Source organism: Aythya ferina (assembly GCF_964211825.1).
Source record: "Aythya ferina genome assembly, chromosome: Z".
Lineage (NCBI taxonomy): Eukaryota > Metazoa > Chordata > Aves > Anseriformes > Anatidae > Aythya > Aythya ferina.
The window spans coordinates 4,246,594-4,256,636 of NC_140299.1; the positions used below are offsets into that span (position 1 = coordinate 4,246,594).

The window sequence follows — 10,043 nt, forward strand, 5'->3', positions numbered from 1 at the left end:
AATTATTTTTCTCCATCTGTTACTGGTTTACTGTAATTTCTGCTTCTAAACTGCTGTTTAGATACCATGGAGATAAGTACTATATAGTTTCCTATGCAAATAAGTTTAGAAAACTTTGAAGTTTTTCAAACAGTTCGTATTTTCATTCTGAATGTTTGCAAAAAATGTTGAGCTTCAAAACCAGTAGGAAAAAAATTGTTCAGCCACAAAGAAAGTTTTGGTAGAAAATATATGTAGTCCCTTCTGTACAAGATTAGCAAGATGAGAGGAACCTTTTATTTTATAACTCTTCATCTCCTGTTACAACTAGTCTGTCTCTTTATTTCTCCATTTGCTTATTTTCTCTCTTCTTGCACTGTGCCCCACCCATATTTTCTCCCTAGAACTACTGTAAAATTGCATTTACAGCTGATTTGCTATGCTCAGAAATGCAATGTGGATTCTTTAAATGAGTCTGCCTCTTTCTGAAAAGAGGGCTCTCACTGCTGCTTTTTTTTACCTGGCATACATCTAACCCTGCTCCTCCAGAATGGCAAGTATGATAAATGTGTCAAAAACATTCACATCAAAACCATGTGATATGAGTTGTTATTTTGACTTCTCTTGACACCTCCTGTTCTCCTGTTCTCTTTCACCCAGATGTTTCTATGAAGTTGCTCTTTTTTTTTTTTTTTTTTTTTTTTTTCCCTGAGAGTAGAAACAGGCATTTCTGTTCCTAGTGAAACTGAAAGTCTTTCCTTCCTCTATTACTGTATGTGTGGGTGTGGAGGTGGGGGGCTGCTTTCATGCATGTGTGCTTTGCTGGAACTGTCTTCAAGATCTTGAAAGCCTTTTATGCACAGCCTATGCATATTTACAGACATTTAGGTGGAGCAGATTGCTTCAAATCCAATGAAATCAAACTATAAAATATAAAAGGTCGATATTTTGAGTGTACATTTTGTGTGGCTTTTAAGCCATGGATTCTTAAAGCTGTCTAGACAACAAACTAATAAAGACTTATTGGCATCTATATGCCTATAAAAGAATAGCCCTAGTGATTGTTGACAGAAAAGTTCAAAACTAAGTCATTCACCTGGGGTCCTGTGTTCTGTGGGACATCCAGTCATGACTTAGAAACACCAGATCCTGTTAACAGGTGAAAAAGGTGACTATGAAAGGGCAGCTGCCACCAGCAACAAGATGGCTAAGCAAGCTATTGCCAGTGCCGAGGAGTTAGGACTGCTCTGAAAGTTAAACAGTCAGGTCCCTAACTCTGCATTGTGTGATATATGGAGTAATAATTCATGTCAAGAAGATGGTTGATATTAATAAAGAAGGGGGAGGTGTGAGAGTGTGGCCATGGGGGTCAGCAAGCCCCATGGTTGATGGTAACATCAGACTTTTAACGATGAGGCCATCAGGAATGTAAAAGAGTTTAGTCGGAACAAAGAAGGGTGATTCAGGAGATGCCACTCAGTCTTGGGTTGCTTGGTCTCCAGCCATTAAGGCATGGAAGTTGATGGGTTTTTGCTGTTGCTGTTATATGCAAAGTTGTTTGACCAATGAAAAGTTGTTTTTGAAAAGGACTGCTGTGGAGAGAAGGGTATAAGAGGGGAGCCTGTCCTCAAGACGAAAAAGGCAACACGATATAACGAAGTTATGTCATCAATAAAGAAATAGGAAGAAGGAAAGAATAGGGACAGGCTAGCAGAATGGAGACCAGGATGGGAACAGGCACACTGATTGCCTCATGAAGATAGGTTTGGCCAAACTCAGCAAACAGCTCAGAGTAACTCATACAGAAAGTCGCTGGAAATAGGCGCACTAGAGCTGGAGAGAAGCTCAAGCTGAGAGAAGCAGACCGTCGCACACAACTGCCCCTCGCTGGTAAGTAGTTGCGCATTATGGGGAATCATACATCCTTAGAAACAAAAAGACTGTCCTGGTAACCTTACAGCTTATTCTCCTTATTAACAATCAGATGGTTTATGATCCTGAAATATGGGACCAATTTGAGGTCAAGGTGCAGGACTCTGCTACTAAAAACGACAAGGTTGCAGTGGGATTGCTCAGCACCTGGCAAGCAATCTCTGAGGCCTTAAAGAGCTATGTGGGACCACAGTCAGAAACGTGTGGTTTGCCAGATAGTGAGGGAGCTGTGGACTCGTTTACTGATATGACTGCTACACCATGGGCCCTTCTGCTGCTACAGCCATCGAAGGCTTTTGTTGTTACACCCCCTGATGACCTGGACGTGCCTTTTGACCCAGGCCCTATTGGTTTTGAAAAGGAGTTGAGTATGTTTCCCTTCGATCCAGGAAGATTAGGATACATAAGGCCCGAAGACCGAGTTGCTTAACAACTTAAAGCGAGACATGTTCCCACGATGAGCCCTGGAATTCTCCGGTGTTTGTAATCAGGAAAAGGATTGGAAAATGGAGACTGTTGTAAGTCATGGAAGATATGGGAGCACTTCAACCAGGCCAACTATGCTCCCCCAGTCATGGACATTAATAGTAATAGACTTATGTAAAAGCGATGTTCTGTATATTTAGAATGTTTGATGTTCGCGTGTGCGTGTTGGTAGAGCATAGACTCCCTGCGCACCCAGTGCTGTTTACTTGTCTTTTATAAATATTACTAAATTCAGACTGAGTCGAGACTTCATTTATAACAATCAGAAAGCAAAGGCAATTAATTTTCAACATTCCCAAATATGAATCCTAAAGTCAGAGAGTCAGTCTGGTCATGTGACAGAAGTATCTGTAAATACAATAAATTGAACACAGGTAAGGATGTTCATTTAAGGAATGAACTCTTTTCAATCCCTACCTACACCTGACACAAAACACCGACTTTAATCCTAATGACCTTCATGGTAGCAGAGTTCCTTACCCATGAAGTACTGCAATGTTTGGCTTATATCTACCCTCTTTCCACCTCCCACGATGCAGTTTGTGAAAGAATATTCCCTAAAATGAATCTTCTGAAGTTTTCATAGCATTAAGACAAGTAGGGATCATTGTAATAATCTAGTTAAGCTAGAAAATTTTACCTTACCCATTCTGTGTTGAAACTAATACTTTAAATTAGATCAGAAACCCTTAGATGAAAAAGACACTGGAGTTTAAGACTAACATGATGGCAAATCCACCACATCCATTGGCAAAGCTGTTCAGTGATTAATTGTCCTCACTGTTTAAAAAAAATACTTCTTGCTTCCTGTTTGAATTTTCCAGTGCTACTTCAATTGTTTCAGACACAAGTTTCTTAACTTCTAGGTTCTGGCCACAACAGGAAACAGAAGTGCCAAAATACCATGAAAAAATATTTTTGTCTTGTTTTTCCTCCACCAGAAGGAGAAGGAAACAATGAAACTAGTAAAAAAGAAACTAAAGATTTGTTCAGTCTGGACACAGCTTCACCTCTGATCAGGTATGCAGAGACAGTATTTAAGCTAATCTCTTGTTATCAAATCTGTCTCAGCAGATTTTTCACCAAACTTTCTAAATCTAAGATATGACGTATGTAAAGCAGCTCAGCCCAGCTAGATTGCTAAGACTAGGGGTCAAACAGTGATACTGAAAATTTTGGCAAGTCTCACCAGGCTGGGATATATCAGAATTCCAGCACTTTGATTTGGGTCTAAGTGACACACCTAGTTTTCTTGCAGTATTTGACTATTAATTCACCTGCATTATTCCTATCTGATTGAGGGGAAGCTAGTTCTTCTCAGGGCATGTTATTCTGTGGTTTCTGACTTTCTGCCTTGCCTGTCTGTTTCTTTGCAGCAGCTGGCAGGAAAGCATGCAGCAAGGGCACTTAGTGTACCCGGGGAGAGTGAAGCATGTGTTTACATCTCTCCCTGAGCCAGGGTCAGAGTGGAGGTGCTGGGCTAAATCATTTGTTTTATTCTGGCTTCTTAACATCAGGAGCTGAGTTTAGCTTCTCCTCCAAGAAGTGTTTTAGTGTCAGCTTGAATTCAAGGGTAAAATTCTGGTCATACATAACATCATCAACAAAATCTGAATTGTTACTAGGATGAAAATTCTTGAGGTTTCTTCTGACTTACTTTCCTCATTCTTTTCCTTTTAATGTGCTTCTTTAATAGCAGGATGAATGTATGTTGTGCATTTCAGTTTACACATGGTTATGCCATTAAGCACCTGGATTTGAAGTAGTTTATTCCCTGAGGATTTAAACAAATGCATTGCCCCAGTTTCAGGATCCAGGTTACTACAAGTTAGCCATGTGCCACACAGAGGAATATGAGCTCAGAGAACACTGTAGCTGTTTGTACTTCAAATGTAGCCCTCTTGCTGGTCATAATAAAATAAACCATCTTGTATTTCTTTAATGATAAAGTCTCCATGTGTATTAATCTGGTTCTTCATGGCAATACATTTTGTCAGAGAAACCAGATAAATGTGAAAACATGCTAAAAAAAGTAGTATTTCAGCAAAGTAGTTTATGTCAGGAGGCTGATGATCTTTTGCTCTGTATTGTGTGTCTTTAATTCTGCTTAGAAGGCTACCTAGAAACAAAAACACTAAAATCATACGTTGGCAAAATTCATTCTGAAATTAAATCAGATTTTCAGTTTCTTTTTCAAACTATAATCTAGTACGCATGTTATGCACTGCAATATGAATATATTGACAATGATTCCCTGGCCAAATACTTGCCTCAGTCTTTGGTATAAAGTCATGGCATTACAGAGCTGGGATGAAAACAGCTCTGTGGCATGTGTATTCCTTGCAGGAATTTGAAAATGAATGAATAAATAAATAAATAAATGGGAACACAAAATGGATTTTTGATTGAAATCTGGAATTTCATTTTAAAGTGAGTGTAATCTGAATTATTGAAACAGTAAAATTTGGCCAATGAATTAATTCATAATATAATTTTACTCTCTAAAACCAAGACTCTTTTATAGACTTCTTTTATAGAAGATATGTCATGTTGTTAATTTTTTATTTCCCTCCTCCCCCCCCCCCTCATTTTCACAGCTGGAAAGAATTTATCTCCTCTAAACAAGGAATATCTGGCTAATGGTATGTAGCTTGAGAAGTTTATGGCACAGGTTAATTCTGATGATTATGATAATAGTTTCTGACCTGAAAGCCTATAAAATCCATTAAATATGGCCTTAATTCACTTTAAATAAAATATGTTAAAGTAGACGTCTTGAAAAGGCTTATGCATATAGGAAGAACAAGATCAACTGAATTAGGATCTATCCTACTGTATAAAACACTTTTAACTTCCCATTCTTTTGGATGTGGATGTGGATGATTCATCAAGAATGGTTTGCAAATCATTGAGATATGCAGAGTGGTATCTTTGTGTAAAAGAAAGCAAACAAAAATCTGCCAGAGTTGTCTGTTTGTTGCTTATAGGATTTTGATTTGGTTTTGAAAAGGAAAAGGAAAAATAAACAAACATAAACATTACAGTAAGAATCACAGAATCACAAAATCACAGAATCACGGAACTGTAAGGGTTGGAAGGGACCTAAAAAGATCATTGGGTCCAACCCTCCTGCCAAAGCAGGTTCCTCAGAGCAGGCTGCTCAGGTAGGCATCCAGACAGGCCTTGAATATCTCCAGAGAAGGAGACTGCACAACCTCCCTAGGCAGCCTGTTCCAATGCTCCATCACCCTCACCATGAAGAAGTCCTTTCGCATGTCAGTGCGGAACTTCCTGTGCTCTAACTTGCAGCCATTGCCCCTTGTCCTATCCCCACAAACCACTGAGAAGAGGTTGGCTACATCCTTCAGTCCCCCACCCCTCAGATATTTATATACACTGAGGAGATAAAGGATTATCACATCAAATAAGAGCTCTGTAGTAGCCCTGAAAACAGACTATAAAATGAGAAGTGGTACCATCCTAATAGTGGGGCAGCTTTTCCATCACAAAATCTCTCAAGGGGCATGGTTCATACTATGTGCTTTCAAGGTGCCAGCCAAAAGGGTCCACATGGACCCTTTCACCAGCCAAGATATTCAAAGTGATCAAACATTATGTTCGCCACTATGTGGCATTCAGTTTTAAATTCAGTTTCTTTTAAATTATTCACGGACTGAAGTGTTTAAAGGAGTGTGGCTTAAACTTGCTTGCTCACTCTAAGAAATACTGCCTGTGGTTTCTTGCATTGGTAGCTGGTGGTATCTCAGACACATCTCCATGTTTAGGATTGACCTGAGGCTGGAAAATGAGGTAAAATCTCAGCTGCTGACATATTGATTTGGTTTTAACAACATCAGTAAAGCAAACAGTAGAAATATATAGAAATATATTTGCAAGGGAAAAGAGTCCCCTTCATTCCTTTTCCCAGCCCTCTGGCCTTGGAAAAGCCCTGCAGCCCAGGCTCTGTCAGCACGTCCATCACTGCCTTCTGACTGTCAGATCACACTTGTGGGAAATTTTCAAGCCATGCTTGTTTGGTTTTCCTCTTCCTGTTTGACTTGTATCTTTAAATAATGTGGTTACTTCACAACAGCTTGTTTTTTGACTGGGGCACAGGGCATATTTTTCTAGCAGATAAAAAAAAAAAAAAAAAACTTCCCACAATTTGCCTTGTGTTATTTCCCCTTTTGAAGGGAGAGCTGATAAATTCAGGGTAATATGTAATAGATGCTTTCCTGTTTTTACTTATTGCTCCGTCAGGCATGTCAGCCAGAAATTTACTAGCTCGTTTTGTGGCTGTAACATTTAAACAAGAGAGGGTAAGCAATACACTTACCCTATAGAGCAAATGTGAATAAGAGTACTTATGCTGTGTACTGTTCCAAAGCTAGGCACTGGGGAGGGAAGCGAGGTATTTTCCATACTGATCATCCTTAATCTATATACCTACCTTCATTTTAAATATTTATTCTCTCATTTCTCCTCTGTGCTCTTCTCAGCTTCTGACTAAATGGGATACCAATGGACAGGGGGTGGAAATAATGGTTGTTCTTAACTTCAGCCATCTGAAAGTGAGTTGCCCACTCTGAGTAGTCACTGAAGTTTCCTCTGTAGCAAATGGGGTGAAGAGATCTCCAGGAGCTGTTCTTCCACATTTATTTCTGGATAGGGTAGATTATCCTCTAGGTATACTTACTTCTTTGTTGCATTTAGGGAGAGACTAACTGATTAAACAGCCACAACTGAAGTGGCAAAAGTCAAAGGGGTGAATGCTTCACTATATGATTGTCATGGGGAGAAGAGTCTGAGGAGAGAACGAGGAATTGAGGCTATGCCTACCAAGTTACCCTAGCAGTGCTCCTGACACTCACACTCACTTTCCTCTGCCTCCCTCTGGTACTGTTCATAACAGTGTCAGATGTATATATTACTTTCACCTGCCTGAGACTGGTTCTGCCTGAGCACCACTCAGTGCCACAGCCCCTTTGCTGTGCCATTTGGTTAGGATTGTATTTGTCTGAAGTGAAATCAGAAATCTGATCTAGTGAGGGTTTAAGGTGTTTTTTGTTGTTGTTGTTTGTTTGTTTGTTTGTTTAGTTGCCTGAACCCTATTTATTTATTTATTTATTAATATACATAAAAGGAGGCACACAGTGTATACATGTATGTCATAATAATGCTGGTTGGGGACCAAAAGAACACTACAGATCTTTTCAATCTGTGGTAAACCAGATTCTGAATGCTGTCAAAGTCTAGCAGAGTTAGGGAGGGGGATGACTGATAGGTGGCAATAAATCTTCCATGCTGAGCTGAGTCATTAAAAACCTTACAGAAGTCAAAAGAGCTTGAGTCAAATTCTCCCCTTTTATCCAAAAATGCTAGTGTCCCTTTATGCTTCACAACAGCCATCAAAATGCTTCCTTATGTGGAGTTTCTCAGAGTCATTTCAGATGGCTGCTGCACGCAGCGGACAGAAGAGAGCACTGGTTCTGCAGAGCAGCTGGGAGGATGGCACTGATGTCTGGTCAGGCTCACACCTTCTGGAGCAGTGTCAGTGTAAACACTAACCTGGACAGGATAAGTCTTGCCAGCTGGGTGGGGACTGAGGAGGCAATGTGCTGGGCACTGTCTGTGGCTGGAAAATACCTATTTTCTTTGCTACAAAGTGTCTACCAATGGCTTTCAAGCCTACATATTGCATGGAAACCCATTTTATTCTACTAATTTTGCAGTCTAATATTGTGTCCTACTAACATAAGTTATCAAAGACATTCCTACTTTTAGTCTAGAGATTGATCAAGTATCAATCTCTACACACCATCAACTGCACTGCACACAAGACTTTTGTGGCACTTTTGAAAAAAAAGATGGTACAAAGAAAAGCAAAATCATAATGGCTGAACTGATTCAAATCAAAGACCTCTTGTGATTGGTCTCTTTACTTCAACACTGGATGGTAGCAAATGATAAGGAAAAACATAAAAATAATATCACCAGAGGATCTTCAAAGTGATCTTTCCTTGGTGTATCCAAGGTTTTATTTTTGGATCAGATAAAGCAGCATCAGCATCCAACAGTCATAGTAGGACCTGGGCAAGAGGTATTACCTCAATTGCTGTTCTAAATCGAAATCATCTCATACATACAATTGAATTCAATCAAATACAGCTCATACAGTCTTCTCATAGCATCACACTCATTCAGAAACTAAAGCCTTTTTCTTGCACTGAATCCCTGTGTGCTCATCCAGCCTAAAGATTATTTTGTTCAGCATCTACAACACTTCTAAGTTCCATAAATTTAGGCACTTTGTTGACTGCAGATCCCACCAGTTATTAGCTATGAATGAACCTGCAAGTGTGACAAATATTTGCCTTTTTATTTATTTATTTTTATTTTTCAGAAACTTCTTGGAAATCCAGGTGATGTCATTTGCTTCAGAATTTTCCACAGGCTACTATATTTCCTGTGTCATAACTGTACTATGGGATTGGCCAGGAAGTAGTTTCTATTAGATTTTCTCAGTTGGTGAATTCCAGCTCTGAAAAAGAAATCATCTACAGACCATTTTATAATCCAAACCGGTATTTGTAGGAAAAATGAATATCCCTTTATCCTGGAAGGATGCAAGGAAGTGGAAGCATGGTTTTGAAGCACTAGAGAAGAAAGAATCTCTGCAGTTCCGTTATAATAAACTTCAAAGTATGTTAGAATTTACTTTCCATCCCTATACCCAGACATGAAGTCTATACATTCTGTCACTACACACATAAAATGAAAACACTTTCCAATCCAAAGCAGGAAAGAGCTTGACTCCTTGTTCAGCAATTAAGAGGTTCAGTTATGGAAACATTTTGCGTTCTTCAATTTGAAAAGATCAGAGTTCCTTGTGGTGCCTGACTTTATTAAATCCATATTAAAAAGACAAGGCTTACAGTAACAGTGAAGTAATACATCAGAAAGGAATGGTACTATAATCCACTTCCACCACATGTTGTGTTTTCCAAATTACAGCTCTTCTTGTAGACTGAAAGTTGTATTATTCTCTTTAGTTGACAGAAAAGAACTTTTCTATCAATTTTACACCTTCAGTTCCTAAAACAGTATAAATTTAAAACTTACCTAGAACTTTGTGAATGTACACTTTTTTTCAGTTTAGGGGCCAATAGAACAACAAACAAAACACTTCCTTTTTTAATTAAATAAGACCTCATCCACACTATATTTTATATATTTTTAATAGTTATATGTCATCTTGAAACAAAAACATTTAAAATATTTTGAAATTATTAAATGTTTTATGCAGAAATTTATCACTTTCCAAATTGAACTACTCATTTCAAAACAGTAGAATTTATCATTAAGATGAAACTGTGCTCTTTATGGATATGCATGATGAATGGATATCAGAAAATGATCATAAACTAGAACAAGGAAGAGTCTGCCTTGTTATAAATAAAATACTTCTCAGCAGGAGAGCTGTCAGAGATTGAAAATAGTTGCTCAGAAGGTTTATGCAATCTAAGTTCTTGGAGGTTTTCAAGATCAAACTGGACAAAGCCCCAGTTAAATTAAAGTTTGACCCTACTTTGAGCAGTGAGTAAAGGTCTCCTCAGGTTCTTTCCATCGTAAAAGATACTGTGATT

General features: G+C 38.7%; 1 long non-coding RNA gene across 1 annotated transcript; it reads left to right on the top strand.

Moving 5' to 3' along the window:
• Positions 1 to 1,818: 1,818 nt before the first annotated feature.
• Positions 1,819 to 9,469, top strand: LOC311427662. The gene is made up of 4 exons (XR_014687467.1): positions 1,819 to 1,869; positions 3,339 to 3,417; positions 4,995 to 5,039; positions 8,801 to 9,469. It is a non-coding gene; the product is annotated as an uncharacterized lncRNA (long non-coding RNA).
• The last annotated feature ends 574 nt before the right edge of the window (positions 9,470 to 10,043 follow it).